The 26,168-nt window shown below is 40.4% G+C and overlaps 1 protein-coding gene across 4 annotated transcripts in view; it reads right to left on the reverse strand.

Annotated features, from left to right (window-relative positions):
* NCKAP5 (NCK associated protein 5) overlaps positions 1-26,168 on the reverse strand; it is a 902,113-nt gene that overhangs the window by 318,553 nt on the left and 557,392 nt on the right. The gene's annotated exons all lie outside the window — the stretch shown is intronic.

The raw sequence follows: 26,168 nt of genomic DNA on the forward strand, positions 1-26,168 counted from the left end.
ATTTAAATTCTTCAAAATGTTTGCTATTCTGAACAATAAATACTTTTACACATACATCTTAGTACACATTTGTGAGTATTTCTATAGTTATATTATGACAGATAATGTATGTTGTAATCCTATTTTGTTTTAAATATGCACTGCCAATGCCCACCCCATCCCTGCATTGCCCAAAAGCAAAGAGTAAAACAAACACACCTATTTCCATTTCCAGAAATTGTCTCATGCTGTTAGCACTGCTTGGAATGCCAACACCCTTTTATATTCTCAAATCCCATCCATCTTTCAAAATCTACCTCAAATTTTACTTCCTAAGAAACTTCTTCAGTGGTCCCCCGCATCTTTGAGTTCTTACAGCCTTATCAGGGGTGTTCAACCTTCACTCAGGATGGCTATGAATGCAGCCCAACACAAAATTGTAAATTTACTTAAAACGCTTTGAGTTTTATTTGTGATTATGCATCGCAATGTATTTAATGTGGGGCCCAAGACAACTCTTCTTCCAGCGTGGCCCAGATGGGTCAAAAAGTTGGAGACCCATTTAAATCATTCACTCTCACACTTAAAAATTCCCCACTTTAAATGCTCAAATATTTCATATATGCTTGTCTTGTCTTACGAAATAAATTAAGATATTTTGTATAGAACCATGTCATATTTTCTTATGTTTCCCCCTCAGTGATTCATGAAGCAGTATTCGGTACCCATTACTGAATATGAATATTTTGTTAATTTATTTTTAAAAGTATTAAGTACTTACTCTTTGTCAGGCATTGGCTACATGTACTCAAACTGTGTTTGCAAACTGAATGACCTTGCCCTTGGCCTTATCCATGAGGATTCAGGGACCAGAACTCTGAGAGCAGAACAGTTGCACTATTGCACTGAACACTGTGCTCTTTTGCCCAGAATCTGAGTTGGTTGTCTCTTAGAGTCCCATCTTGAAGCATGTATTTTGGTGACTCAGCATGATACTAGTTTAAGGCAGAGAGCAAGCTGATTCAGCTTCTGTCTCTTGCTCAGGGCTTCTAGGATGACAAATAAAGGGTTCTAGGAGGCCCATGAGTTCCCTGAAGTGGTAAGACCATTATTGTAACAAAGGTAGTATAGTTCAAAATGCCAACCCTTCTAATACATCATATAACTACTTAGCAGCAGAGAGAGGAAACTGCAAATGAACTAGTCCACTCCAAACCAGGACTATAATTGGGGATATTCTGTCTTCAAAGAAGATAGCACAGGACCCATTCAGGATTTCAATAAGATGGTGGACTCCAATTATGAGTATTCAGAGAATGCTGTGTGACCACACATTTATACAAACTATCTTTTCATCTGTCTAGCCAGGAAAGCAAAATCTGTTTCTTACATTTTCACAAATCTTATGTTATTAATAATAGGAACTCAAAATTAATTAGTACTTTTAAGTTGTCAAAGAATTCTCTCATGTAGCCCTGGATGGTATGGTTCAGTAGATTGAGTGCTGGCCTGTGAACCAAAGAATCACCAGTTCTATTCCCAGTCAGGGCACATGCCTGGGTTGCAGGCCAGGTCCCTAGTAGAGGGCACACGAGAGGCAACCACACATTGATGTTTCTCTCCTTCTCCCTCCATTCCCCTCTCTCTAAAAATAAACAAATAAAATCTTTTTTTAAAAAAAAGAATTCTCTCATCTATTCATCATTATGATGTACTTTAAAAATATCATTATATCTATGTGGTAGATGAGAAAGCTGAGAAAATAGACAGGTTAAATAACTTATAGGATTACAGTTAGTTGAATAGGAGTTAGAATTAAACCATTTTTGCTGACTGTAAAAACAGTAGTAGCCGCTTTCCACGAGGCCTTATTTACAAGCAGGGAAATGATTTTAAGTGAGGAAGAGTCTTAACTACTAATTAGGAGTTATCTTGATGAACACTTATTGGATACTGAGCCCAACAAGGCAACAATATTGTTTCTGACCCGAGGAGAACTTCATATGTGGTGGAAGAGACAAACTAAGTTTACCGGGGAAAATGGGTGTGATAAAGTCACAAATTCTGAGCTCAAAACTGATCAGAGCCAATTTCTAATACTCTGTGTTATTGTATATGAGCAGAAACAATCTCTTGAGTGGTAGTGGATTTTCCTTGATGATGTACATCTATCATAAACAAATAAAGAAAACTTGCCCAATTTTACTCAGCTCATGTACACACATCAGAGACTAACCTCCGGTTTTCTAAATATTAGTCTGCTATCTTCCCACCCTAGCACAGAGGCTAGAGTTCTTTCTTCTTTCAATCCTTGTTTCATTCATTTATAGACATTTGACATAAAGGTAGCCCAAAGGTGAGTTTTAACTGAGTTAGAACTCAGTTAAAATTAAAATCTTGCCTTTAAAAAAATCAGTTAAAATACAATTCTGTGACTATGCTTATCTTGCTGAATTATCTCTTCTGTATAATTAAAAGTTCAATGCACAAGTTGCTGGATAAAGAAGAAAAAAATCTATTCACCTTTCCCCAATTTTTCTTGGCTTTTTATTTTAGAAAAATAAAAAAGTGAGAATGAAAAGAAAATTGTTAAAACACAAACTCAAGCAGTCCATACTCACAGTATTATTGTGATTAATTAAATTAATTATGATTAAAACCAATTACATTTCCAAGCTACAGCTTGGAATGGAGTTACACGGATGATCCCAACACTTGGTAGAAAATTAAGTTGTCTCATATTTTCATAATGTCTATGAATCTGGTCACAGATAAAATACTTCAAACCTGATGAAACTATGCCATTTTTTATTCCCTGATGACAGCTTTTTAAAACAAAATCCTCATTTAGCAAACTTCTCTATTTATTTTGCAGAAAACCAAAGACTGTGAAGCATCATCCATATCCATTGTCATCTGCCCCATAACATTCTACTTCGTTTCATTATTTTGATAGCTGAGGTATATGGTTTGCATTACCAATGTGCACACAGAATAATTCTATCATCTGTTTCCCAAAGGTGACTAAAAATCAGTCAATTCCTTTCTCCAGGTGAGGCATGGACAGAGGAGATTTTTGGTTTCTTTTATATTGCTGATTAGTGCCATTTATCATTAAATATTGACCTTATATAATGTCTTCCGGTTATTTTTTTCCCTATTGTCCAACTTGAGTCTACATCCTTTCTTCCCCTAAACCCTGGGAAAGTAGCTGTTATAACTAAAAATTTATAGGCCAAAATTATACTTAGTAAAATATAACTTCTAATACATATTAAATCAACTATTTTTAGAAAGTTAAGACCTACACAAGTCAGAAAAAATAAACCAAATTCATATGCAAACCATATATTTCAGGCAACAGAAGATATAAATATAGCTATTTTATTTTATTAAAAATATATTCCATGTTTTAAGGTATATGTCATTTAATTAATAAATTCTTATTATAGTATTTCATTTGGGGTAAGCAAAACAAAACCCAAACAAACATAGTTTTTGCTTATGAAGTACACTAAGTTGAAGTTAGGAAAATTGAACATTAAATTTAAAAAATCAAAACCATTCAAGAGCAGGATTAATGAGGCTTTGCACCGAAATTCTCCCCAAAGGGGGTCCACCTTTGTCATGCATCCCCTTTTGAAGTACAGATCACTGGGGTACTTGTCATTGGAACTGTATCCAGTGTCTCACAGAGAGGGTCTTCCTAGTCACCAAAGGAAGATCTTTCTGAAAGTAAGTGTTAAAAGATAATGGTTTCCAGAATCCTCTCAGGGCAGGGAACCACCTAATCATTCAGTGCCTGATGATGATACCAAATTGGTCTCTCTCTCTCTCTCTTTCTTTCTTTCTGTAAAGTAACCTTAGTTAATGATATACATATTCAAGTATATACACAATTTGGGATGAACTGTATTAATGGCTGCAACTTTGAAAAGCATCAAAAATTAAATTTATAAATGACGAGAGAAATGGCTAGATGGCTAGATAGGTAGTAAAAAAAGTAGAGTAAATATGAGCAGTAGAATCTACTTGTTGGGTATATGGTGTTCACTATAAAATTTGTTCAACTTTAAATTTTTTATAACAAATTGTTGACCAAGTTTTTTTTATGTAGACTAAATATTTATCTCTTGGGTAAAAATGTTAAACCTCTCCGTAGAAGAGTAGTAGACTGCTTCTCATCAGGTGTATGCAGATCTGGTTGGGTGTATCTTTGTAGAGTAGGGAGGCTTGGGCATGATGTCATTTTATATCTGGACAGAAGTCCTTGCCCCAGGGTTTGTTACTAGCCTTTTTTGTTCTATGTCTGAAGGTCTTGAGGCTGCTCCCAGTCTGTTTGTTCCACTTGGTCTTAATGGAAGACCTAGCACTCTGACTGATCTTCATCTTAGCCACTGCTGCCTTCAGTGCCCTGAATCTTGGGTGCCACTTCTACCAGGCATGCTGATCCGGCAGTCTGTTTCCAGACACTCCTGTAAGGGTGCCCTTGCTGTACCACAGCAAACCCCAAAGTAGGCCCCCTGACTCTCCAGTCAGCTTCTAAACCACACAAAAGCTGAGGGCAGCCTGGAAAAATAAAACACAGGGCCTCCCTTATGCATAAGTATAGAAGACTGTTCTGCATGGTGTGAGTCCAGCTCCCACTCAGAAAGGCCATTTGGAAAGCAAGGTCTGGCACACAGGACCCACGCCCATGGACAGGTTCTCCCATAGGGAATCAGGCCTGCATTGTACCTAGGCTGCTTTGAGGCTTGCTTTTTGCTAAAACTTCCTCACCCTGAATTGAGGCAGAAAATGTTTACTGCATATCTTTAAAGTAACTTCCTAAAATCTATGCTAAACCTTCCAAGGATCAGTGTAACCAGTTCAACCACTTTTCCCTTTACATTTGCAAATATCCTTCTTTCTTGATGTAATTAGCAACATCCTCTCCTTTGTTTTCTGTAAAAGGTAACCACCTAAAGCAAACCTGTGCATAGTAAATGAGGACCATCTTCAATGTAATGTGCCCAGAAAAGAAATAAAAGCCTGTGAAGGCAAGGGTCAGGACACCTCCCCCTTGAGAGAGTGGCTATGCTGTCCCTTTTCCTCCACAGAACTCGGTAGTCCGTGTGAATTTGTCTCGTCTCAGCCACAAAGCCATAGACACTGTAGGCCAGAGCCTGCATCAGCTGGCACCCAGAACAGGGACCCAGGGCTACGAGCCGTCGTCCCGTCGTCGACAACACACCGACTTGGTTGGAGTGCGTGTATCATCCCAGGTAAGGGACAATGATACCAAGTGCTTTCCGGTTAGGTTGTAGGGTATATCAGATTTCAGAGGAAAAGGGTTTTCTTCCTAGGTCATCCTCTCTTGTGACCATTTTGGAACTTTACCTTCTTTAGTAAGCAGGAGAGCAAATACTTGCTCTCTCTCCCAAGTATTTGCCTCAATCTTGCCAGCACAGGTTAAGCAGTTAAGAGCCACAAGGGTGCTCGCCACTGGAAGTCACCTGTGACAAGATTAGCTGGACGTGGACTGGGTCAGAACACTAGGTCTCTCGCCAGCCCCAAGCAAAAGTCCACACAATGAGAGGCACACTGTAAAAACACCCACAAGCCCATCCCCCTTGGCACAACCCCCAACTAGGTTTAAGCTTGGGAGAAAGAGCAAAGACTTTCCCTTTAATCAGCTTTAAAAACAGCAACTAGTTACAGAGATATTTTAAAAGCATCTCAGCAAAGTTTTTCTTTTAAGCCGCCTCTTGTGGTCCTTTTGATTTTGCCTTTTCCCTCCGTCCACCTGCATAAGGAAAAGCGGATAGTGAATGAGTGTTTCGGTTTCAACCAGACTCTGAAGATCACTTTCCAGAATAATTTAGTGTTAGTCACAGGTTTTGTATGAGAGCTTTTGACATTCGCCAAGCTCCAAAGACAAAAGTCACTTCCTCCCCTCAGCCCGAGAAATCAGGTGTTCCCATGTGAGTCGGAACCTTGCAAGGGTGTCTGGGATCAATTCCTGAGACATGCAGGGGCCTTCTAGGGACCTCTAACACTGCTTAATTTAAATTCTGGCTCATCCAGGAAGCTCCATATAAAGGTTGGTCATCTAGCGCTATGAGCCCCCTGTCGTACGTAGTCCTACACATTGGGGGACAACCCAAAACCCATAAGCAGGGTAGGAGTACTCCTCTCCCTGACTATCTTTCACTAACAGCACATTTCGACCCACCACACTATATTCCTCGATAGCTAACTAGTTAGGATTCAGCACAGGTGTCAGAATCTGAAAAGACAACAGTTGAAAGTAAAAAGGAACCCTTTAATAGCAAGAATGGGCTCTGATTTATCTAAAAAACAGGAAATTTACTGGCGGGTGTTACAGCAGCTCCTCTGGGGAGTGGGTTGCAAGGTGAAGGAACAGCACCTCATTCAGCTTTTACAGACTATAAAAGAATACTACCCTGCTTTTCCTGATGAGGGAACCTTAGATATAAAGGTTTAGGAAGATGTAGGTGATAGGTTAAGATCTTTACAGGACAGTGGTGTTTCTATCAGAACTCAAACTTAATAACGTGGGGGTTAGTCAGGACTGCTCTCCTGCCCATATGGGCTAAGAGACCGGAACTAGACACAAAGGAGGTTAAAGAATCTAGTTCAGAGGAGGAAGTCATATGTAATATAGTGGAAGAACCAGCTATGAAACTTCTGCCTACAACCCCACCGGAGGATCTGCCTCATAGCCGTCACTCCTTACTTCAACCCTGGGAGCGTTCCTCCTCGCAGGACGACTCACCACCAAGAGAGCCAGAAAATTTAGACAGATATCCTGTTAGGGCCATGTGACAGTGCGTTCCGCAGGGCAGTAGAGGCTGGGGATTTCGATGCTCTTTCAGCCTTCCCCGTTATAGTCAAGGGTCAAAGAAATGTCCATGAACCCCTTCCTTTTTCCCTTTACAAGGATCTAAAAAGGAGCATTAGAGAAAATGGGCTTCAGTCTCCTTATACTAACGGGCTATTTCAAGCCATCACTGACAGCTATAGAATGGCCTCTTGTGACTGGATTGCTCTGGCCAGGACAGTCTTAACCCCAGCTCAGTTCATGGTCTGGCATTTCGAGTACTCTCAGCGAGCCGGCCACCAAGCGGCTGAGAATGCACAGATGAATAATCCTGTCACCCTCCCTGTGTTGCTTGGGTCCCGTGATTTTGCCACTGCTGTGGATCAGACCAGGCTTGATCCTCATGCTTTTAGTCAAAGTGCTCAAATTGCTCTCAGAGCCATGAAGGCTGTGCCTGATTCCCCGGCCAGGGAAATTTCTTCCTTTACCAATATCCATCAGGCTGCTGCAGAGACATATATTGACTTTATTGATCGCCTCCAAGAAGCTATTGAAAGGCAAATAGATAATGACAGAGCAGCCAAATCTCTTTTGTGGCAGTTAGCTTATGAAAATGCTAACAAAGACTGCAGGACCATTATAGGACCCCTGCAAACTACCACCAAAGACATCAGTGAGTTTATCAAGGCTTGCCAAGATACCGGCACAGAGCAGCATAAGGCTTCTCTCTTAGCTGCTGCAATTAAGGGAGACCCCAGATGTTACAATTGTGGAAAACCTAGTCACCTGTGCAAGGACTGTTCATCCACACCAGAATGGGGAAAGGGTAATTACAAGCTTCCCCTAAAGGATTGTCTACACTGTGGCAAGGGCAGACATTGAGCAAAGGAATTCCTCTCTAAATAAAAATGGCCAACCTATTCAGGGAAACTTCCGAGGGGGCACCCACTCCAGTGCCTCCAACCCCAATCAGAGCTTTCAGAACAGCAATCAATATCAGAGAATGCAGGGAAATGTACAGTTTCCAACCTTCATGCAGCCACCCATGGAAGCGCAAAGCTGGACTTGGTCACTACCAACGAGCTCATCTTAAAGGAACAGGATCAAGTAATTATGGCTCCCACTGGTGTCTGGGGACCTTTACTCCCAGGAACGGTCGGTTAAATGTTAGGGAGATCCAGTATTACTACCAAAGGCATTTTTGTTCAGCCAGGGGTCATTGACTTAGACTATCAAGGGGAAATTAAAATCATGCTTAAAGCTTCTGGTTATCATATTATTCCTGCCCAGATACGTATTGCCCAGCTGCTCCTACTCCCCTACGTAATCTCAAAGACTCAAAATAGAGTGAGGGGAGAGGGAGGCTTCGGTAGTACAGACAATCAATCAGTTTTTTTGACAGAATCAATCAAATTAAATAAACCAATCTTACAAATAAAGATAAAGGATAAGACCTTTCCTGGCCTCATAGATACAGGAGCTGACATGTCCGTTATCTCAAATCAGTTTTGGCCTCTGGAGTGGCCTCTAACAGACAGCAGAACACCTGTCACAGGTGTTGGAGGAGTTTCTCAACCACAAGTCAGTGTATGGTCTCTTAAATGTTACGGATCAGAAGGACAGGTAGGGAGAATTCGACCACATATCCTGCTTATGCCCCTTAATATTTGGGGCCATGATCTCCTCAGTCAGTGGGGGATGCAAATCTCTCTGCAGCATTTTCTATAATGGCCACTGCTCTTATAACTCCCCTACTGCTTACCTGGCTCTCTAATAAGCCGGTATGGGTTGATCAGTGGCCACTTAAAGGAGAGTGACTTGAACAGACCTGACTTTTAGTTAAACAACAATGAGAAGCAGGTCATATTGAACCCTCTAACAGCCCTTGGAAGACGCCTATTTTTGTTGTATCGAAGAAATCTGGCAAATGGAAGCGTATTCATGATCTAAGAAAAATCAATGAATCCCTCCAACCTATGGGCCCCCTATAGCCAGGAGTCCCCAATCCAGTTTGCATTCCAAAGGATTGGCCACTTTTAGTTATTGACCTAAAGGATTACTTCTTTACAATCCCTTTAGCAGAAAAGGATCAGGAGCATTTTGAATTTTCCCTCCCAGTCATTAACAATTCTCAGCTTTTACAGCAGTTTCAAAGGAGAGTTTTGCCTCAGGGAATGCTTAACAGCCCAACTCTCTGCCAGAATTTTGTTCATACAACTATTCAGCCTGTAAGAGATCAATTCCCTGATTCAATTATCTATCATTATATGGATGACATCCTGATTGCAGCTCCTTCACAAGATGTTTTAGCAAAATCTGCTTTGTTTCTTAAGAATTCTGTAGCCTCTGCTGGGCTAGTAATTGCTCCAGACAAAATCTAGCATTCAGAACCTTGGAAATATTTAGGCTATGTCCTTTTTAATAGGACAATTTGGCCTCAAGTCCTTCAAATTAACCCAAGGATTTAGCTCTTAATCATCTCCAACAATTCCTGGGAGTAATCAATTGGGTGTGCGACCCAGCCTTAGAATACCTACCCAACAAGTAACTCATTTATTTAATGCCCTTAAAGGGGACCAAGATCTTAATTCCCCCAGAAAACTGTCCTCTGAGGCCCTACAGGAATTAAATATAATAAATCAACATATTCAGCAGCGACAACTAACTAGAATTAATTCACAGTTTCCTGTCCAGCTTTTCTGTTTCCCAATCTTCAGCACCCCAACCGGTCTTATAGGACAGCTATCACCCCACTTAGCTATGATAGAATGGGTTTTTCTGTCTCATCAGCCACAGTGTACTATTACCACCTATATAACTGCATTGTGCCATCTTATTATAAAAGGATGTGGGTGAACACAGCAGCTATTTGGATATGATCCTGCCTTTATTCACGTCCCCTTAACTCAAGTTTATTTACAACAGTTGGCAGCTCAATCTTTAGAATTTCAGTGAGCCATAGCTGATTTCATAGGAGAACTAGAAATTAACCTGCCCTCAGATAAATTGCTTTAAAACATACCATTCCTTCAAATAAGGCTAGCAGAAAGGGTCTAGCCAATGCCAGTAACTGGGGAGAGAACTGTGTTTCTTGATTGGTCTGGATAAAATGGACAGGCTGCTATTACCTGGAAAGAGGACAAAAACTGGAGAAGTTTTGTACCCTCAGGACATTCCCCTACTCAAAGGGCTGAGCTTTTTGCTGCAATCATAACCCTGCAGCAATGGCTGCAGGAACCTTTGAATGTAGTCTGTGACTCAGGGTGTACTGTTTATACTATTCTGCATCTACATCAGACATTAATTAAGACTTCTATTGACCCAAATGTACTTAACCTATTTTTGACCCTACCGTCACTCCTTGACAAGTGAGAACACCCCCTCTTCATTACTCATATTCAATCCCATTCAGGCTTGCCTGGCCCCCTGGTGAATGGTAACAAAAAGGCAGATGCCTTAGTCAGTGTCCTTACTGCCTTCCAGCAAGCAACAGCTTCTCATCAGTTTTTTCATCAAAAAAGCCAGGCACTCTGAAAACAATTTCTTGCTCCCAAGCTAAGCAAATTATTAAAGAATGTCCTGATTCCCAAGCCCTTAGCAAGGCCCCCCCCCCCCCCCCCGCATCTACAGGAGTTAATCCTCGAGGACTAAGTTCTCAAATAATTTGGCAAATGGATGTCACTCATTACACTCCCTTTGGGAAATTCAAATATGTTCATATTTTTATACTTATTCTGGTGCCCTGCATGCTTCTACTTTAACAGGAGAATCTGCTAAAAATATACAAGCCCATTGGCTTGAGGCCTTTAGTCATTTAGGACGGCCTCAGCAAATTAAAACTGCTAATGGCTCTGGATACCTTGCCCATTCCACTCAGGTCTTTCTTCAGTGTTGGAATATCCAACACAAAACAGGAATACCTTACAATCCAACCAGTTGGGCAATTGTAGAATGGGATCATCATACTTTTAAAAATCCTCTTAATAAACAAAAAAGGAGTCATGAGTCCTCCCTCCAAAATTTGACTGTTAGCCATGTTTACATGTAATTTTCTAAATTGTGATGAATCACTCTGTACTCCAACTGAGAAACATTTTCAGAAGAAAGAGCCAAAGACATCTTATCCTCAGGTTTTATATAGAGATCCACTGGGAGATGGCTCTTGGCAGGGCCCTGTAGATCTCTTAACATGGGGAAGAGGGTATGCGTGTGTTTCCATTCCTACAGGTCCTGTCTGGATATCAGCCAAAAGAATAAAGCCTCATCATGAGCAAAATAGACACCAAGCTCTGCTACCTGGAGCTGAGAACCGATGGGCTGACAGACCAGACAGCCCAGCTGATCCTGAACAACCAGAAGGAAAATGAACATCCACACCATCACTCACGGGCCTGAGTCCACCAACAGAGGAGGATGGGGCCTGCCCCAATGACAGGGGCCGAGGCTCAAATGCCTCCTGCAGAAGGCAACAACCCCTCAGTGTCCCATAATGTTCCCTTTACCAAACAAAAAGTGTTCCAGACCCTCCACGATAATCTAAAATGGCTGAACCCTAAAAACTGGTTCAATGGACTGAATTTACAAGTTTGGGTCATGGCAGCCCTAGGATGCCTCCTTGTCTTAATCCTTAGTTGTGATTTATGATGTATATGGAGGTTGTTTGCTCAAGATTGCATTTGGGAACATCAAATAGTAGGTTTCACAAGCTTAATAACTACAATTGCATTCACAAACAAAAAAGGGGAGATGTTGGGAACAACCCTGCCTGGTTTCCAAAGCTGTAACTCCCCATGGCTAAGGCTGAGTGAGAGACTTTGGGACCCTAAGCCACTGAGGAGACAAAGCTTGTCTCCATGGCACAGTTACCACCTCTGCCCCCTTTACTTCACCCTGCCTGGCTCCCAGTGCATGATCAGTTAGCCAGTGACAGGTAAGATTCCTCAAGGGAGAGATGACCTAAGACAGGCATGATCACGAGGGAGCCCTCAGGGAAGGACTTGGGGGCTATAGAAAAAGGGGGTGATGGACCCTCACCCCTCAGCTTTGATATAGCCTGAGTCCTCATTCTGTCTGCAAGAAGTCTCCTAATCTCTTGGCTGCCTTATTTCCCCTGCTTGACCTATGCCTGAAACAGTGCTGGAGGTGAGTGCAGTCCTGGGCTGGAAAGAGCGGGTTTCCCAGGGAGATCAGGCCTAAGAAAGAATGCATAAAATCCTGTGAAACCTGCTTTGCTAATACCCTCAATTTAAATGATAAGGGTCCAAGCCTGAAATGAGCTCATTTCCCTAAAGTTTTATGGCCCTTTAGCCACCTGACCCTGACTCTAAATAAACCCTCATAGTACTTTGAATGTTATCTATTGTTTGATCATTACTGCCTGACAATGATTGATGGGCTTTATCTGAGAAAGTGGGTCTTTGGAGCCGCTGCTTGCTTACTGATTATAATAATGCTTTGTGTACTTTGACGCATTTGCAAATTATTTTCCCAGGGACCAGCAAGTAGCAAACTTTGTGGGCTCCATAGTGGTCCTAATTAAAAACAAGGGGGAAAATATAGGAGACCATTCTGTGTGGCATGGGCCCAGTCCCACTCGGAGAGGCCATTTGGAAAGCAAGGTCTGGCACACAGGACCCACGCCCATGGACAGGTTCTCCCATAGGGAATCAGGCCTGCATTGTACCTAGGCTTCTTTGAGACTTGCTTTTTGCTAAAACTCCCTCACCTTCAATTGAGGCAGAAAATGTTTACTGCATATCTTTAAAGTAACTTCCTAAAATCTATGCTAAACCTTCCAAGGATCAGTGTAACCAGTTCAACCACTTTTCCCTTTACATTTGCAAATATCCTTCTTTCTTGATGTAATTAGCAACATCCTCTCCTTTGTTTTCTGTAAAAGGTAACCACCTAAAGCAAACCTGTGCATAGTAAATGAGGACCATCCTCAATGTAATGTGCCCAGAAAAGAAATAAAAGCCTGTGAAGGCAAGGGTTGGGGCACTTTCCCCTTGAGAGAGTGGCTGTGCTGTCCCTTTTCCTCCACAGGATTCGGTAGTCTGTGTAAATTTGTCTCGTCTCAGCCACAACGCCATGGACACTGCTGGCTGGTGTCTGCATCGCGTAAGCATAGTGGCCCACCAAGTGGACATGGCCATACCCATTTAATGTGCAGACATACATACAAAGGCTTGGTGTTTTGCTAGAATCTTAGATGAGAAGCTGATTTGTAAGGATCCATCTGTCCTCCATGTAATCCACCATCTAAAGTACCAGTTTCACTCCTTTGTTTCTCTCCATTTGTTCTTCTAGCTATCTCCAGCACTAGACAAGCAGTGCCTTCTCATTTCTTCTCACATATCATGTCTGGCTTCTTTCCAACTCCAATCCCTTGGCTAAATTCATTAATGTCATTTATGATGGTGAATTGACATATATTCCCCACACCCTGGAAAAGTACTATGGTTTGGGTCATCTAGACTTGCTTAGCCTTTCATATATTAAAAGAGGGAGAATGTATGAATCTGGGCAACCTTAATTTGAAACAAAAGCATGTTCTCAAGGCATTATCTTATTTAATCCTTTATAACAGAAGTTGAATATTTCTTCATTCATTGTCTTTGAATTCCTAGGGAAAACTTGAAAAAATCTCTAGTATTCAGAATGACAAAATGTAAAATCACATAGATTTTAAATATATATATACAGAGATTTTAAATATATATACACATATACATTTATATATGGCTTTGTTACAACCACTGTATGGCAAAAACTGTCTGATTTAATCCCTACAAGTCCACACAGTGAGTGATCTGGACTTTTATTTTTTTATTTTCATATATTCATTCATTCATTTATTAATTAAAAATTAAGAAATTGAGAATCCATGAAAATAAGGAACTCATTCAAAGTCATACTTCTCATAATGGTATGAGTTATATTGAAACCAATATTTGACTCTGAAACTCCATCTTTTTCTCTTGTGCCACAATACCATGCAAGCAAACATTTAAACCATGCTAGTGTTTACTTAGCTACATATCAACATTTTCTGCCATTATTGTTATTATGTGCCAACATCTTGACCAATGGGCTATTACTTGGAAATGTTCTGTACTTGAATTAATCTTTTCTCTCATTAGATTAAGTTTCTGTTAAACCCAAAGTAGGTTCACACACAGTGTATATTTTGACATCTGTCATCTTTAGTGTAGCTTTTATTATAACCTAGAACCCAAATAAATACCTGGTGAAGCATTTATGCTAGTCATTTGTGGAAAAATATGCACTGCCCTTAGGGAACTCGCCACTGCACCCAAATGCCACAGAAAGAAAAAAAACTAGCCAAGACTTGACCTCTTCCTTCCCTAAGGGAGAAGCCCTCCCTTTGTGGCTGCTTTCTTAACACTCTTAGTTCTTCTCCATCGCAGCATTATTGCACCTTATCAATGATCTCTAATTTCCTTGATGACAGTAATTCTGCCTTGATTACTTTATCTCCAGCAAGTAGGCATAGCTTTTGTTACTGGGTAGGTAGTCAATAAATCATTTTTGAGTGAATGAATAAATCTAAAAGGTTTTTTTTCTGTCTTTCATTCTTTAGCTCCTTACATTTCCACTTCCCCATAGACCTACATGGCCAGAGAGAAGGAGTGACCCATGAAAGGTTCCAGCAGACCAGAAGGGCTAAGTCTTGAGCTGTCACCTGTGGTGCTATGATACAAGGTTCCCAGTCATTAGTCAAACAAACCAACTTTCTTCCAGAAACAACTCTTTGCCTCTTTTTTGTCACATCAAATATATAGTACACATGCTTCAGCTGCAGCTAATTAGCTTAGATGGTTAGAACAATATCCTAATGGGGCCAAGGTTCTAGACTCAATGTCTAGCTTGGACACCCTCTACTACCACCAGACTCCTGGCAGACTAATCTCTGCCACGATAGCCCACTGCTCTACTGCTGAGGGAAAGAAGAGAATTATCTTAAATGATATGGCCTCCCATATTCCCGTATCATTTGCTTTAAATTTATTTTTCCCATTGTCCTTCCATTGCTTTCCTCAACAACCCATCCTGCCTCCCCATCTTAATTGTAGTACATAGCTTTCCTCAAGGTTGTGAGTGAAAAGAAAAGCCGACTAGTTTTCAATTCCAAGAGGAATCTTCTCGTGTGGAAACTTTGCTGGTTTAGAACTGGGTTCCACCTAACTGCACCAACTTGTTTTCTTAGAAAATGAGAGTTTGCTCACTTAGAAGCATGTAAGCAGGGACAATCCCCAGGCCGGCTGTGACTTTGCTGTTCTTCACTCAATCTCTGCTGATTCTGGCTGCAATAGTGAGGAGCAGTAAATCTACAGGGAAGATAACTAAAAACTGCACTGAAACTGAAAGTCACTCTGGATAAATGTTGAAGGGCTGGAATTCCTTATTCCTTTCCTAGATGATATATATTTTTAATTCAGCACAAATTTTGCAAGAATAATACCATTGCCCAGAAACTACGGGGCTCTAATTCACTCAGGGGGATGCCACACCATTCATAAACAGACCGAAAGGTGCTAGACCAATTTGAATTACTACATTATATTTACTCCAAGGACATCTAAATGGGAGGAGAAAGCAACATAAATTTTCCCAGAGGCATGCTTGTGCTGATCCTGCATGGGGAACTCACTGCACAGAGTTGGAATTGGAGCAGGCCAGGAAGCAAAGGTGCATTCAGAGAAGTCCCACTTTCCACATGGAGTTGAAGGAATCCCCAGAATGCTAATAAGCAAATCTCAGGTGTCTTTTGCTCAACAATGACATAAAACAAAATTTCATTTACGGATTCAAGTGTTTAGAAATGAGAGAGAGAGAGAATAAAAGAGAGAGAGAGAATTCCATGTGTGCAAGTGACTGACAGAAAGGAGAGGTATACCTCACTAGCTTTCACTATCCTGGTTAACACTCTGAAGGCAGGGCGGCACTATATCCCAAGAATCTATGACATTTTCACAAAATGGGTTACTTCCCTCAATGGAGTCAGGTTTTTAATGAATGCCAGTTATTAATTAATGTGATTATTAATTTTATTAAAATAAAATAGTTAATAGTTAATGTAATCACCCGTACTCAGTCTCTTGAGCTCATCTATTTAACTTCTAAATGTACCATTGTAATGTGTCTGGATAGAATTCTTCAGAATACTAAATTTCCACAAATAAAACCAGCTTCAGTTGTTTTTTTAAATTTTATTTTCTTGCATAGTCTGAACCACAAATGTTCCTTGAGTCTAATACTGCTCAAAAAGAACTTTAAATTTCCAAGAAAACTATTTTTAATATAAATGTATTATTTGGGGAATAGATCTTCATAGCTCGTATCAAAGGCTGGGGAAACTTTGAAAGCTCAGTTTATTAGTGGTCCTCAATATTTATTCCTATTTACTACTGTTGATGAAAAAATAAAAAAATTAATAAATCAGAAGAATACACATTAAATTTTAATTAGAGGCTGTTCTGTTCTAGAAAACTAATGTTACTACTTGGAGCCTCATTTTTCCATTATTTTAAATAAGAATTTTATAATTTTACCTTGGTCAAGTAAAAATGTGAACTGAATAATCTAGATTTCTTTCTTACTATGAATCATGCATTTGAAAGTTTAAATTTAGCAAGGTAACTATGTTAGGTTCTCAAAATAAGGTTCACCATATGTTTCAGATAAGTTATGTTATATGTATTCTCCACAGTTGTAACTGGCTCCTCATCAAAGGGTTATAACCTTCTAGACACATCAAAGAGACCAAACTCTATTGTCATGCTTTAATAAAATTAAGAATTACATCAAATATACTTGATTCTCATTGGCAAACTTATCTTCAATTAGATTCTCATTTGCCAAGTCTTAAAGATTCTTTTTTTTTTTTTTTGGACTTGACAAGTGTTTAATCATTAAAGCTTAGAGAGGTCAAACCAAGAGTTACACCAGGTCTCAATAATGTCAAAAGTAGCACAGTAAGTAGCTGGTGTTAATCTGTCACTATTTTGTGTGAGTGTGGGGGGTGGATATGGGAGAAGGGCAAAAAATCTAATTGGTCATATTCACAATTAAACTATATTGTTAAATTTTCTAAACAAGGAAGTATAATGGTGACAAAGAAATGAATTAAGAATTCACAAAACTACCATCATGGATGCCAACAGGGCATAAGATGTGTTCCTTAATTCACATGTTTCTTGTGTCATTTGATTCACAATATTTCAGAGTGGCTTCTCTTCAGCAAGCAGGTATTGCAGACCACAGCACATCCAGAGAAATTATGTCACTAAATCCTCTCCCAGCCTCAACTCTGGCCACAATACAGTCAGTATGTCTCAGTCCCCTGTACTCCATAGAGGCTCAGGTGAGTCAGGGTGGCAACATTCTTAGCAGCTATGTAACTTAGGACAAATCACTTACACTCTTTAGGCCTCAGTTTCCTTATATCATGCCAATTCTATTTACCTCAGCAAGGTGTTATGAGGATGTGATGATATAGAAAGTAAAATGTTACATAAGTTGGTACTTATTTTTATTATGGCTTTAAAGGTAGTTCTTTCAGATATCAAGTCTTTGGAATTGCAGATCTTTGGGTGGTGATGTGAGCATGGCAGGAAATAGGCTCCTTGGGAGCATCAGCCAATCAAGTTAACATTTTATGATGGCACCACCTTCTTTGGCTTTTCTGAAAGTACAGAAAAGTTAAGTACGCCTTTCTCTGTTTTTCAGACAACTAGTTGGGAGGATAGCCTACTGTATTAGTCATGACAGGGAAGGGCACACTGAGGTATAAAGGAACCCCAACATCTCAGTGACTTAAAATATAACTGTGCACCTCAGCAGTCATTTGCCTTCCATGGGTGTGGTGGTTCTATCCTGGTTGCCTAGGAAAGTCCAGTTTATGTGTATTGTCCTGCCATGATTATTAATAGCACCAATTTTCACTCCAAAAATTGCCTTGGTTGGGTTATAATTATTATGATCTTCCCATCAATGAAATAACTGAAGTATTCAGGCTGTACCCACCATGCTCCAATATGAGGCCTTCCACACTGGCTAAGAGACTGAAGAATTTTGGAATTTTGTAGGGATTTTCATCGCCTCAGTCCAGAACTGTCACTCTGGTTTAAATGCCATTGGCCAGAACTAGTCATATGGTTCAACTAAGTGCTAGGGTAGCTGGTAAATTTAGTCTTCTGGGCACCTAGCAAGAAGAAGAAAAGAGACATTGGTGCTAATACAATGTCTTCCAGGTCTGCATTGTCAGAATGAGGGCATATGCGTACTCCCTCTCAGTGATGGCCTGCAGTGCTGTCTGACTACACAGGTATCTCTGGGTGACTGAGCGCTGAAACTCAAGAAAGCCAAGCAAGTGCTGGTCTTGACAGCGTTTTTCCATTGAGTGTCACTTACCTATCTCTGCTGCATGTCTGAGCTGTCACTGAGACTCTTGTCTCACCTCCCAGCTAGATATTGATTGTCACCCTTCTTTCACACACAGCAAATTGACTGCCAGTTTATGTAATTATTCACTTTGAGCTCTCTGAATTGTCCACAAATGTGTTCTCTGTGATCAAGGAATCTTCAAATAAACACCTTCAAAGTCTGCTTTGCTTTGAAGAACACACTATCAGGCCTTCAGCTTGACAGTTAATAGACATGCTTTTGATGCAGCCTATTTTATAGCAAATGTCTATAAACATATAAAAGCTTGTACATCCACAAAACTTTTGTAACCTTCCAAGTTATATTGACAAGGAAAGTGGAAGGTGTGGTTTCTCAGCAGTGTTACTGGAGAGACACAGTTAATGTTTCACTTCTTGTTACCCAACAGTCATTGCTTAAAAATAACATCATGACTCAAAATATGGCAATAACAGGCATGTGTGATTTTTAGAAACTTTGAAATGTATGAACTTGTCAACATTTAATGGGTAGAACTGAAAATAGGTAAAAAAAAAAAAAGTCCATTTAAAATATGCTTCTATGTTAGAGTAAAAGCAAACATGAGCCCCGGTTGGGTTGTTCAGTTGGTTGGATCATTGTCCCAAACACCAAAAGTTTGCAGGTTCGATTTTCCATCAGGACACATATCTAGGTTGCAGGTTTGATCCTAGGTCATGGTGTGTATGGGAGGCAATCAATCAATGTTTCTCTTTCTCTCCCTCCCTCTCAAAACAGTAAGCATATCCTCAGGTGAAAAAACTTTTTAAAAAATGAAAAAAAAAACCTCAAAAAGGAATCATCAGCATAACATGCCTCACTGGGGCTTCATGAAAATGTATTTTGTCAGCCACCATGATCATCTGGTATTTGGGTAGAGACGTTTCTGCCACTTACCCTAAGAAAAATGAGGTTTCTTCCCTTTCCTCCCTGCCTATCCAAATGTCATGCATCCTTCAGTTTTCATCCCAACTCCCATCTCCTACTTTCCTGATAAGTCTGACCCATAGGAATCTTTCCTTAGTCCACTGATAGGTGTTTTCCCTAAAACATTTGTAGGAAATCACTGAAGGCTCTGATTAAAGTTCAGATTCCCATGTCTACCTGAATCTCTGGGAGGGAGGCAGGAACCTGTGCTTTTTATAAGCATATTCTTTTTTAAAAAAATTTTAGTATATTTTATTCATCATGCTGTTACAGTTGTCCCAATTATTTCATTTTGCCCCCCTCTTCCCGATATCCCCCTTCCCTCCAGCAATCCTCCCCTTAGTTTGTGTCCATGGGTCATACATGTAAGTTCTTTGGCTTCTCCATTTCCTATACTACTCTTAACATCCCCTTGTCTATTTTGCACCTACAAATTATGCCTCTTTTTCCCTGTGCCTTTTCCCTATTCTTCCCCTGCCCCCTCCCCACTGATAACCCTCTATGTGATCTCCATTTCTATGATTCCATTCCTGTTCTACTTGTTTGCTTAGTTTGTTTTTGTTTTTCTTTAGAATTTGTTATTGATAGTGGTATCTTTGTTGTCATTTTACTGTTCATAGTTTTGATCTTATTTTTCTTAAATGAGTCCTTTTAACATTACGTATATTAAGGACTTGGTGACGATGAACTTCTTTAGTTTTACCTTGTCTGGGAAGCACTTTATCTGACCTTCCATTTTAAATGATAGCTTTGCTGGATAGAATAATCTTGGCTGTAGATCCTCGCTTGCTTTTCATTACTTTGAATACTTCTTGCCAGCAAAGTTTCTTTTGAGAAATCAGCTGACAGTCTTATGGGAACTCCTTTTTGGGTAACTCTCTTCTTTTCTCTTGCTGCTTTTAAGATTCTCTCTTTGTCTTTGACTTTTGGCATTTTAATTATGATATGTACTGGTGTGGCCCTCTTTGGGTCCAACTTGTTCGAAACTCTGTGCTTCCTGGTTGGTATGTGTATTTCCTTTGCTACATTAGGGAAGTTTTCTTTCATTATTTTTTTCAAATAAGTTTTCAATTTCTTGCTCTTCCTCTTCTCCTCCTGGCATCCCTATGATTCAGATGTTGGTACTTTTGGAGATGTTCCAGAGTTTTCTTATTATCTCCCCACTTTTTTGAATTCTTGTTTCTTCATTCTGTACTGGTTGACTTTATTTCTTCCTTATGTTCCAAATTGTTGATTTGAATCCTGGCTTCCTTCTCTTCATTGTTGATTCCCTGTGGATTTTTCTTTACTTCATTTAGTATAACCTTCATTTCTTCCCTTATGTGTTTGCCATATTCAGTGAGTTCTCTGAACATCCTTATCACCAGTGTTTTGAAGTCTGCCTCTGATAGGTTGGCTATCTCTGTTTTACTTAGTTTTTTCCTGGAGTTTTGATCTGTTCTTTCATTTGGGCCATATTTCTTTGTCTCCTCAATTTGGCAGCCTCCCTATGTTTGTTTCTGTGTGTTAGGTGGAACTACTTTCACTACTTTTTATCTACCACACATATGTCAGCATACCTGTTACTTTGTAAGGGGTGGGGCCTTAGGTATTCACCAGGGCAGGGCAATGTGCTTTGCTGCTTTGTGGCACTGTATGTGGGGGAGGGGTCAGAGAGGGAACAATGCCGCTTGCTTGGCCCTCGCCCCATTTCCAGTCACTTCACCCACTTACCATATGCAACTGGTGCTCCTCTAGCTGTTGCCCTGGTCATGGTTCCCAGAGTGGGTGGGTTTGCATACATTCTAGGACTGTGGCGGGGGGCGGGGGGCGGTGCTTTAAACAGACTCTTCTGAGAGACCTGCAATTTCTTCTACCCCCCCAACCCCCACTGGTTTTTACAGCCAGAAGTTATGAGGCTTTATTTTCCCATGCTGGAATCCTAGGCTGCTTGGTCTGGCCTGTGGCTGGGATTGCTCGCTCCTCAGGTGTCCCCCCCAGTTTTTACCCACCATACGTGAATGTGGTATGGCCAGTTCTGCCAGCCACCACCGCAGCTGCCTCACCAACGCTGCCTCAATATAAGCATATTCTTGTACATTAACCTATGAGAATCTCACTTTGATTCTCATGTCCTCCCAAAACACTAACACACTACTTGGCTCTGTTAAGTATTATAAAAACAATTTCTAGTATAAATGTCTTAGTTCTACATATACTTTATAATCTCGTTAGGGGACCCAGTGTGTGGCTCAGGTATTTTTATATTACTCACCTCACAAAGTGGGTATCAATTAATCCTGGGTGGATGGAACTTGATCAAGTTGTAAAGTTAAATATTAATTTGTTTTATTTGGGGCATATTCAATGTTCAAAAAAAAAGACAGAAGAGCATATTTTGAAGAATCTGATTTTAATCCCAGTAGTGGGAAACTTAAAAGTAACACTTTCTGGCCCTGGCTACTTGGCTCAGTTGGTTGGAGCATCATCCTGTCCCATGTACCAGGGGTCCCCAAACCCCTGGACCATGGACTTGTAATGGTCCTTGGCCTGTTAGGAACCAGGCCACACAGCAGGAGGTGAGGGGTGGGCAAGCAAGCAAAGCCTCATCTGTATTTATATCCACTCCTTATCGATCGCATTACTGCCTGAGCTCCACTCCTGTCTAATTAGCAGTGTCATTAGATTCTCATAGGAACAGGAACCCTACTCTGAGCTAGGCATGTGAGGCATCTAGGTTGCATGCTCCTTATGAGAATCTAATGCCTGATAATCAGAGGTGGAGCTGAGGCAGTGATGCTAGCACTGGGGATCAGTTACAAATGCAGATCATTAGCAGAGAGGTTTGACTGCACAGAGACCATAACAAATCAACTGCTTGTAGACTCATATCAAAACCCTATCAGTGAGTGGCAAGTAACAATTAAGCTGTATCTGGTGGCAGGCTATAAAGCCATTGCTCTAGCCCAGTCTGTGGAAAAATTTAAACTGTCTTTCACGAAACCAGTCCCTGGTGCCAAAAATTGGGGTCCACTTCCATACACCAAAAGGTTGTAGGTTCATTCCCTAGTCAGGGTACATACCTAAGTTACGGGTTAGATCCCTGGTCAGGGTGCATCCAGGAGACAACTGATTGATGTTTCTCTCTCACATCAATGTTTCTCTCTCTTTTTCACTCTAAAACTAATACACAGCTCTGGCTGGTGTGGCTCAGTGGATTGAGCACTGGCCTGCAAACCAAAAGGTTGCTGGTTCTATTTCTGGTCAGGGAACATGTCTGGATTATGGATCAGATTCCCAGTTGGGGGCATGTGAGAGGCAGCTGATCCATGTTACTCTCGCATGTCGATATTTCTCTCCCTCTCTTCCTGTCTCTCTAAAAATCAATAAATGAAATCTTAAAAAAAAAAAAACCTAATAAACATATCCTCTGGTGAGGATTAAAAAAAAGCAATGCTTTCTGTAAGATGACTATTCCTTCAGTTATTAGCTCATTCATTTATCTCCTCACTTATTGGTCTGTTCTTTTATTTTATAATCATGTATTCAACACCTACTGTGTGCTTTGTGCTATAACCAGCAACTCAAATAAAGAAAAACTGCCAAGTGTGAGAGACAGGCAGACCAACAATTACCCTGAGGTGTTATCAGTACCAGAAGACAAGATCTAAGAGGACAGACACTCTTTGGAATTGTTGACATGAGCTGAAGTTTTGGAAATGAGTAGGATTTATTTAGCTCTATGTAAAAAAGGGGTTTGAAACATAACTAGTGATTTTGTTTCCCATTTTAAAATTGCTTATTATGAGTTTTCTTAATGAGAATTATGCCTTGAGTGCATACTAGACTATATGTCATTGAAAGTAAGAGCACTCCATTTTAGTTTTCTAAAGGTGTTGGCATTTTAATCAAATGAAAAGCATTTTAAATCATTGTTATTCAAACCAGTTAAAAGCTCTTACAACTAAATTACATACATTTAAAGCTATGTTCTTTGTTTATTAACTGCATTTCAAACAATATTGACTGGGACCTCTAGGTAATACCCCTCTCCCCATAGGTAATAGTCATATTTGGAGCACTTGTTCCATAATGTTCCCTGTACACCTGCCTTTATTCCCAGTGATTTGGGAAGTCCAGGTTTCATCTGGTATTCAGAACATGTCCTCCTTGACCTTGGGTGTCCATGAGAAAATAAAGAATAACCTCATTAGAATATCTATTACTATGAAAGAACTAACTACTCTGATAAAACTAGTAGAATAACTGCAAAATTCCCCAAGCACAAGGTTGACATTAAACAAAAGTCAGTTGTCAAGTATTTCTTATGGAATATAAGCTTTCATACACTGCTTTTATTGCACATTCCTTCCCAATGAAATAGATGTTGGAACTACACTAACTTGAGGCCAAATAATACCCATTTACACTTGAATTGTCAATGTTACAAAAATAAAGAAATGAGGGTACTTGAAGGAAAAGGGCAAAGAACCTACACATTAAAAATGACTTCAAAAAATAAATTTTCTTTGATAAGCAAAGTATCAGAAAAAAGCAGTTTTTAGCTTTATTATAAAAGAAAAACATAACAGAAACTAAGTATTAATAAACACTCAAAATCTGCCAAGTGATAGGATTTTTATGAGTCATAAAATGAGTATAAATGAGTCTGAATAAAAATCAGTATAAATGAGTCATAATATACTACATTGATTAAACTCCTAGAAAATATCATGACATCACATATACATACGATGCTATTTTTTAAAAAATCCTTACCTGAGGATATGTTCATTGATTTGAGAGAGAGAGAGAGACAGAGAAAGAGAGAGAGAGAGAGGAAGAGAGAAACATCAGTCAGTTGCCTCCCATATGCACCCCAACCAAGGACTGAACCTGCAACCTAGGTATATGCCCTGACCAGGATTGAACCCACAACTTTTGGTGTATGGAATAGGACAACGCTCCAACCAACTGTGCCACCTGGCCAGTGCAACATTAAATATTTTCTATCTTAAAACTGTATTGCCTTGGGATTTTCAGATTAATTTGTCAGAGTCCTTCCCCCTTCCACATATAAATAGGAGAAACTATACAGATATCTGGTTTCCTTTGACCCATGTGGTTTTATTGTAATACTGGTAGACTATAGACCTATACTACACAAATGTTAAAAAAAAAAGTAATAAGAAGCACACTCAATGTTCTTCCACTCATCCCTACCTCCCCCAAATGAATAAGAGCACATCTGGTCGTAAAGTGCAGAGACTTCTCCGAGACTGGGAAGGAGAGGGATATGGCCCTTTCTGCAGTAACTGGTTGGAACATGGGTCCCCTGGGTCTTAATTATCTCTCTCGTTAGGATGTAATAGGAGCTCTAAAATAATATGTCTGTTTTTCTACAACCAAGGAATTGATTAGTGAAGTTGAGTAAATCAAATGTCAATGTTCTTCTTATGGGTGAGAATGGATGGCAACAATAGCCTGCTACAGGAAGTTGTCATTATCACACAGCAGTTAATGAGTGTAGCTCTTTGAGGCAGGAAACATATCAATACAGAAGAATAAATATGTTGACTATAGTGCTTGGGGTTGCTTATTTCTAGATTTTATACTTGGACATACTGACTGGTTATCACTCTGTGAAACACTTTGCTGTTGTCCTTCCTTTGACACCACATTCTCTGAGGGAATTCAAAGTCCATGATCATCTCAATGCCAATGCCAATTAGACAATTTACACACATGAGGCCCCTGAGCCTTGTCTGCCATCAATATTGCTGGACTCCAGGATTTATCCTCTCCTGCCTTCTCTAGATCTTTGCCCTCATCCTGCCCTTTTGCCAACTATTATTAATATTCTCTCTCTCTCTCTCTGAGCTCTTTTCCTTATTTATCAGATGTCAAGCAAGTTAATATCAACTTTATCCTAGTGAAACTTTCCTTGTCCCCTCTCTCCCTTTGCAGTTTATCCACCCCTCTAAATCCAGTAACTTCCTGGACATGTTCCACTTGAGGCCCTGCCAGGGCCTCACACTCAGCGTACTTGTCGTCACCAGTCATGACATTGTCCCTGGACACTCTGGCCTCTCCTGTCTCCCCTGTCTGACCCAGTACTGTCTGCCAGCCCTTGGCAACCTTCCTGGTGGCTCAGCATCAGGAATCCTTGGGAAGTGCCTCTTCTAATACTCCAGTTTTTAGGTTCGTCAGCTTTCAGGTTCTGCTAACGAGATGTACTGACAATATTTTTAATGCTGAAAGAAGCAGAAGATTTGCCTCCCCTGCCAACAGTGGTGGAGACTGTGTGGGTTTCTGCAGTGTTGGGTTAGCCTCAGTTGGCGGGACTCTGTGGTCCCCTGCCTGCCACCAGTCTCCTGACTGAGGACTGCTGCAACACTGGCCAGAGTTCCCACCACTGCTCCACTTCCTAGCTCTGGACTACAGATCAGCTTTAACTTGACAGCTGGTAGAGGTCCCTGAATTTTGTACCTTGAACCCCTGGATTAAATCCCATGGTGCTGCAAGTATTTGACAGGTCTCAGCTTTCCTGATTGCTACTGACACCACCATCCCCAGTCATTTGGGTTGGAAGGTCTCTGGAGCATTTTTTTCAACTGCTCCCTCATTCCCACCAAAGTCTCACCCCTTCCCAAGCACTGCCAATTCTTCCTCTTCACTGTCTTGCTGTTTCCTTGACCAATGTCCCTACCTAGATCAGCTTCTATTACTTAACACTGAACTGCTCTGAAAGCCTTCCTATAACTAGTTGCCCTAACTAGCTAGTCACTTCACTAACCTAACCTGTCATCAGGTCAATCTTTAATAGTAATTCTTACCATTTCAATAATTTAGTTAAAAATCTTACTTGGACACATCCTCACTGTCATAGGACATAGGGTGAAGCATGTAGCCAGCTATTTAAAATACCTCCTTCTTCCTACAACTTTATTTACCTATTTTCCTCCTCACACACCATATGTGCAGTCAGTCATAG

Source organism: Desmodus rotundus, chromosome 2 (genome assembly GCF_022682495.2).
Source record: "Desmodus rotundus isolate HL8 chromosome 2, HLdesRot8A.1, whole genome shotgun sequence".
NCBI lineage: Eukaryota > Metazoa > Chordata > Mammalia > Chiroptera > Phyllostomidae > Desmodus > Desmodus rotundus.